The 7,351-nt window shown below is 46.2% G+C and overlaps 1 pseudogene across 1 annotated transcript; it reads left to right on the forward strand.

Moving 5' to 3' along the window:
- Positions 1 to 4,043: 4,043 nt before the first annotated feature.
- LOC148870394 (mitogen-activated protein kinase kinase kinase 18 pseudogene) lies at positions 4,044 to 5,779 on the forward strand (annotated as a pseudogene). The gene has a single exon (XR_016107263.1). The product of XR_016107263.1 is annotated as a mitogen-activated protein kinase kinase kinase 18 pseudogene (transcript).
- The last annotated feature ends 1,572 nt before the right edge of the window (positions 5,780 to 7,351 follow it).

The following is a 7,351-nucleotide window of genomic DNA, read 5'->3' on the forward strand; positions in this document are numbered from 1 at the left end:
CTGTCCCCCTTTAGCACGTAAGCGGTGCCTCCCATGGACTGGTCTGAGCCAGGAGAGTGCCCCGGCCATTGGACTTGAGGTCATGATCTAGCGCTATTGACTTTGGTGGAGCCATCCCTTTGGGCAACTCCTAGCCTCTATGCGTATAAAGGCTTGTCCTGGCTTGCCTTGGCCAGGACGCCACACAGGTTTCTTCCGCTGTAGAGCTAGCATGCCTTGACAGTTGGTATCAGAGCGAGCTAGCCAGTCGCAGCCGCAATTGGTTTTCAGCAGATTAGCCTAGAGCCAGTTGAAGCGGTCATTTCGACAAGCAACATTTTGTGGGGTGAGGTCCCTAGGCACTTCCACCCAGGATCAAGTAGAATTCAGATCAGGCCTAGTAAGAGGCCATTCATTGTTCGTGTCCCCATTCCAATGACACTAAAACAGCTTCTCTTGCGGGGGCAGACGCATTGGTTGTTGTCCTCATGCGTGGGCAGACGCGTGAGCCTTGATAGGAATGTGGGTACACCGTCCGAGCAGATTGTTTATCAGGCCTAACAAGAGGCCATTCAATGTTCGCATTCCCATTCCAATGACCCTAAAACAGCTTACCTTGCGGATGCAGACGCATTGGTTGTTGTCCTCATGCGGGGGCAGACGCGTCGGCCTTGTTAGGAATGTGGTTTTGCTAGCCGTTGGAGCATGGCAGCCCTACACTGGCAAAGTATCAGGTGGACATGCTCAATTTTCAGGTTGATCACTTGCAGCAGCAGAAGCTTATCACTAGGCGAGTGCATGTTCGGCAACTCATGGGTAAAAGTTGCCACACTCGCGTTTGAAGTGGTCAGATCTCCTTGAGGCAGTAGTAGTGGGGCCCCTCGAAGTGAAGATGTAGCCCGAATTGGCGAGGTGAAGCATAGTTTCAAGGGCCTAGAGAGCATATGCCATGGCTAGGTTTGAGTAACCCGAATCGGCGAGGTGAAGTCTACAGGCCAGCATGGTGAAAGGGTACCTAGGTCATCGCCAACATGAGGAGTAGACCTATCAGTGTGTTCGGTAGCATCACTGAAAAGCTACCAAGAAGACGGTTGAGCCTTGAGGTAAGATGATATATGGGGCGGACCTCCGCGAAGCACCACACATATTTCTTCGAGGGCCCTTCTTTCACAATTCAACGGCATAGCAATTGCTCGGTTTGAGTAACCTCAACAGTGGGGGTGAAGTCCAGGCAGGCCGGCATGGTGAAGTGGTTCCGTCCCCATAAATGGACACCAACATAGGCAAGACCCGGGTTGGCCAGGCAAGCCCTGAAACTGGTAGAAGAGTGGATGGCACGGAACTCAAACGCCCATTCACGGAAGGAGTCATTGTCGAGAACGACAATGAATTGTGTGGGGGAGCCTGTGACGATTCAACACAGGCTTAGCCTTGCTTACGCTTGGCAGGGTTACGTTAGGGACATCACTGTCATTTTTGCCTGTAAGATTTTTGGGAGAACTGATGTCATCTTCAAGCAGACCACCAAAAGCTTAACGTACTCTTTGAGGAGGGGTGGTCGACCTCCTTGGGTGCCTAACCTTGGCACTCCTAGACCTTCATCCCCTTGCGGGGCGGCCTTGGTTAATGACTAGCATGGCTACTAGGGTTCCTCATAGGCGCACACTTGCTCATGGGGACAGTATTGGACCGACACTACGCTACCGATACTCAAGGGAGGCTTGACATGTGGGCCTGGCTCAAGCATGACCCTTCACCACGCCAGCCCCTTGCCCAAGCTGAGTGAGCTACCTCGTTGCCTCTAACGCACGGGTGTGTTCCGGCCCAAGTGGTTGCCTACCATCATGGCACACAGGTGCCTGTCATCATCGGCATACAGGAGACCCATCACATCGGTGTCAAGTCACCTCATCGGCGCATGGTCGCCTTGCATTATGGTTGTCCCCCTTTAGCACGTAAGTGGCGCTTTCCATGGACCGGTCTGAGCCAGGAGAGTGCCCCGGCCATTGGACTTGAGGTCATGATCCAATGCTACTGACTTTGGTGGAGCCATCCCTTTGGGCAACTCCTAGCCTCTATGCGTATAAAGGCTTGTCCTGGCCTACCTTGGCCAGGATGCAGCACGGGTTTCTTCCGCTGTAGAACTACCCCCGTGACAACTAGGCAGCTCACCACCATGCGGTACTTCACAGGCAGCTCGCCACCATGTAGCCTGACAACTTAGACAACTTGGCACTACACAGGCAGCTCACCACTTACGGGCATCTCACCTCCTAGTCAGACCGACCACTGCATGACAACCCCGAGGAGCTCACCATCGTACCCTGCGTTTTACGGGATTGTGACTTATAACGGCTATATTAACTCACCCACTCCCTGATTTAGGCGGAAATGGGCAACCTTACCAGTTAGTGGCTTTATCCCCACCTAACATGAAAGCAGGTCCCATCACAGCGGGAATCCAGGAACTGCTCCACCAAACCCATGAGGACTCCAGTATATAAAGGCCTCACCCCCCTAGGGCAGGAGGAGATGGTAACCCCTGCTCTCTAGATCTCTCATTCTCTAATATCATTCTCAGCTCGCTACTAAGTGCTGACTTAGCCATCGGAGTGACCTCGTCGGATAAATACCCCTGGGTTCTCTGATTCAGTTCATGCAGGTCTCTCAGTTCCCGCCGTCTACAGAGATGAGCAAATCATCTTCAGCAAGAAGTAGTCGGTTCAGTTCCCGTTGTTGCTGGTAACCAGATCACCTCCTGCATGGAGCACCTGGGTTGTACTACACTAGGGAGCTCTACTTCAGCCCCTGAATCGTCGGCCACTTTCAAACTAACTAGATGAGGATGTAGTTAGCCAAAGAAAAATGATAAGTAACTAGAATCGGTTACATCAAATTTCTTATAAAATCATCAAATTTAAAAATGAGTGATTTATGAAAATTTTCATTAGAAAAATCAGCGTGTATCCCAAGCATCACCATGATTTAGGGATCCCATCTGATCTAAGAACCCATGGATATGATGGGACCAACCAAGGGGTCGATGTTGCTCCCATGCGTGCCACATACTCTACGTGACGTCGTGACAAATGTCCATCAAAATTCGCAATTTCATATAATACAGGTCCGTCCCACTCGATTAAGACGACCGTTTTTTCAGTTTTAGTTTGTTATCTAATGCCTACCTGTCAATCGCTGTATTGGCACGATCCTTCAATAAGGGAACTCTTACTTGTACACGTCGAATTGCCAACCATCACACTCGATCTCTTTTCGTTTCGTGTTCGTTTTGCATTCAAGGAACTGTCCCAACTCCCAAGTCCCCAACTTATCCATTTCAGACCTCTCGGTTCGTCTTTTCGTATCATAGTATGCCATCACTGAACAACGTTTGTGAGCATGGATAAACTTTTATCAGACGTGGCGCTACCGCTGACTCAGGATGAGAGAATTGAGACCTACCGTGTCACAAATAAGTTGAGAGAGAGAGAGAAAAAAAAAAGAATATAGGTTTGAGTATCCAAGTGAACAATTATACTGGGTGGATTCCAATTTCCAGGGAATATTAGAGAAAGAATGTTGAAATGCTGCAGGGAAAACATGGTCATATCGTGGCAACTGCATGTTAGTTGCTGAATTTTTTATGTATAAAATTCATTGAAATTTATACATTTTCTCATGGAGGGCGGTTGCATAGTGCCCCGGTTCCCCTAAATAAACCGTGAGACCATTTTTGTTTTCTTTTCAGGCAATCCAATTCGAATCAGTTTATTTATATTATATATAAATAAAAAATTAACCACAAACAATAATTTGGTGCAATGAGAGATGCCTCTAGAGTCTAGACCCGAGCGGCGGAGCGGAATATTCTCATTTCTCATCCCCAATTTCTAGGCTGCTGTGACCACGCGCCCAAATACACTGTATCTGTATGTATTAATTAGTGTATGGTTTCAACGGTTGAGATGTGTGATGTGTCCCACCCTAAGGATAATTATAGACCATAACCCTCCCCGCCTAATTAAGACTTATACGTCACCTCCAAATTCCAATCTCAGAATAATTTCACAATTTTATTTTACAACCAAAAAAGTGTAATAGAAGGGCCCCCTGAACTTCCCATCCCAACTGGCCAGTGCCCACCCCTTGTATAAATACTTTCCCGGTCTCAATTCAAATCCACAACAAAACATTCTCACTTTCTATTTCTTTGCTCGCTCTCTCTCTCTCTCTCTTTAGAATGGAAAAGAAACAGCAGCAGCAGCTTCGATGGATCAGAGGGAATTGCATAGGAAAAGGTTCGTTTGGGACCGTCAGTCTCGCAGAGTCCGACGGTCGACCTTTTGCAGTGAAGTCCGTCAATCCGAATTCGTCCATCCCTTTTCAACACGAATCTTTGGAGAACGAGATTAGAATTCTCAAGTCTCTATCTTCGCCTTACGTGGTGGAGTACCTCGGCGACGACATAACACACGAGACCGCCACTACATCGTATCGGAATCTGCACATGGAATATTTACCCGGAGGTACCATTGCTGACTTGGCCACCCAGTTTGGCGGGAAAGGTTTGGAGGAACGCATTGTACGGTCCTACACTTGGTGCATCGTCTCTGCTTTGAGCTATGTGCACTCCAGGGGCATCGTCCACTGCGACGTCAAGGGCAGGAATGTTCTGGTGGATTCCGCCCTCGGCGTCGCAAAGCTTGCTGATTTTGGCTCCGCCAAGCGGGTCTCCATCGGAGACGCCGATTCCAAGGACGAAGGGTTGATCTTGCCTCGAGGGAGCCCGCTCTGGATGGCGCCAGAGGTAATTCGCCGGGAGCGGCAGGGTCCGGAAGCTGACGTCTGGTCGTTGGGTTGCACGATTATCGAGATGATCACGGGTAAGCCGGCGTGGGCAGATTGTGGAGATGCCGCGGCAACGATGTTTAGGATCGGTTTCTCCGATGAATTGCCGGAGGCTCCAGCTCAATTGTCAGAATTGGGTCGCGATTTCCTTAGTAAATGCCTGAAGAGGGAACCAAGCGAAAGGTGGAGTTGCGAGCAGCTTTTACGCCACCCATTCGTATCGGCCGGTACCATTACGGAACCATCGCCACGGTGCGTATTAGATTGGTCTAGTTCGGAATTTTGCGACGACGGAGACGAAGATGAAGTACTACAGGAAGAAGAAGAAGAGGCAGAAATCGGTAACAATTGTGTTTCGCACGACTCAGTTTCTGCGAGAGAGAGGATTAGGGAATTAGCTACTGATAGGAGAGTACTTTGGGAATCGGATGGTTGGGAGGTGGTGAGAAGGCCGGGTTCGGTTTGTGACAGGGGAAGAGGTGGGTGTGGTGGTGGTGGTGGAGAGGGAAGAGAAGGGACAAGTTCGGAATACTCGGATTTGATTGAAAACAGGGAGAAAAGAACAGGAGCAAGTTCAGAATCTGGGAAGTTGATGAGTGGTGGAGAAGAAATTGAAGGGACATGCTCGGAATATTTGAATTCTATTGTAAGTTGCTTTAGAGTTGGAGGGGAGTGGCCATGTCTCGTAATTACCTGCTGTGGTAGTAGTTACAGCAGCAGCAGCAGTTATGGTTACAGAGATGGTTCGAGTTGTCAGCATGGCTTGCAAGGGGAAAAGATGGGCTTTTACTTTTACAGTTGGTGTAAATTATTGCTATCTTTGTTGAGTCACATAATGAAAATTCAGATTCCAGTTAATATGATTTTTATTTTTGGTTCCAGTTCAAAAAACCATAACTTCACAATCTCTCTCTCTCTTGACTTCTTGATATATATATATATATATATATAAGTGTTTGGAATGGCAGAGAGCGTAGTGGAAGTGGAACACGCAACGAACCACAAAAGAGTGTAGAGTTATAAAGCTAAGATGTTAGGATGAGTTAACCACTTGAGCGAAGGGGATTCCGGATTCGTATAATGATGGATGAGTAAGACTGTCCTCCAGAGGTGCCTCTCCGAAAATGGACCACCACCACCAGGCATCGCCCTTGTGAATTATTGACCTGATATCCCATGCACCAGAAACCGGCCAAACCTTTTTTTAGGAGGTTTTTGTAAGGATCTGATTCAGGTTCAGCAGTGCAGACAACGTTTTGAAAGCCGGACCAGACCTATATAATATACCCCGTCAGACGTCACTCCGTCAGCTCTCTCATTCATCTGTCTCGTAGTTCAACCAAAACGGTTCGTCCACTGGTAACAAACAAGCAAACCAGATACCCGGAACCCGATCAATTGCCCTGTCATCGGTTCAACCAGTTTGGGTCAATAATGATTTGATGGGACAGTTGATTCCAAATGAATTTAAAAGTATAAAATTTTGGTTGGGTCTCAACAGTGTATGACACTATATTGTATGCTAGCTTAGGTTGGGTTGGTTAGTCGAGCTCTAGTTGGACGCCAAACCCAGCCCACTTGATTTCCACCTTGATTATTAATTGATCTGCAAGGGTATGGGACCAATTATTTAAGCAGCAGTAGACCCAATAGTCTTGAAGCTCTCGGGAGTTGGGAGCTTATCCTTATATTCTTATCTAAGTTTCTAACTAGCTTTGTGTTCCTAATTGCCCTCTATCCTTTTCTTTCTGGTTTTTTATCTTTTAAATTATAAACCTTCTGCGATTGTTTCAAATTTACCTATCAAAAGATTGTTTCAAATTTGGAACCAATTAAGATTCCACAAGTGCCATGAATGTGGTTAGTAAACATGAGATCTGCCAAATCATATCCTGTCGGTGCCGATTCTCATACATTATCAATATTATTATTTTCATTGTCATTATTTTGATTTGCAAGAATCCGGTGCTGCTTCATTTCCATGTTCTAAAATCTTTAAATTAAATCTAAATAATTAAATAAGGCGGTGTTCAACAACATCGCTGATTTTGTTTTTTAAATAAAAATAATTGCCGCATCATAAAAAACAATATGCTAGATGGATATCCACCCATACGTGAAATTGGGAAGGCAACTTATCACCTCTACTCGTCTTTGAGTTTTTTTTTTTTTTTTTTTGTTGAAAAATAAATTTAGAGCAGTGATGGGATTTGGGATTTTACATTGAATATGGCAGATATGGTATTAAGCTAAACCGGCCAACCTTTCTTAAACTTTATATTGTAGGAAGGCATATGAAATTACGTAATAATTCATGTGTTCAATTTAATAATATTATTTCAAAAGTAATAAGAGATTACATGCAGGTTTGGACCAACTCACTCCACTCTCAAATGCAATAAGAGTAGGGTTAAGGATGATTTTACATTTAATGTGTGGAAAGGGTTTAGATTCTAAGCACCAATCTACTACAAGTTTTTTGGGAAGAGTATAGTTTGGGAAGAGTATAGGTTGAGAGGTGAGA

This window comes from Nelumbo lutea, chromosome 2 (assembly GCF_056320005.1).
Source record: "Nelumbo lutea isolate HS-2025 chromosome 2, American lotus-T2T, whole genome shotgun sequence".
NCBI lineage: Eukaryota > Viridiplantae > Streptophyta > Magnoliopsida > Proteales > Nelumbonaceae > Nelumbo > Nelumbo lutea.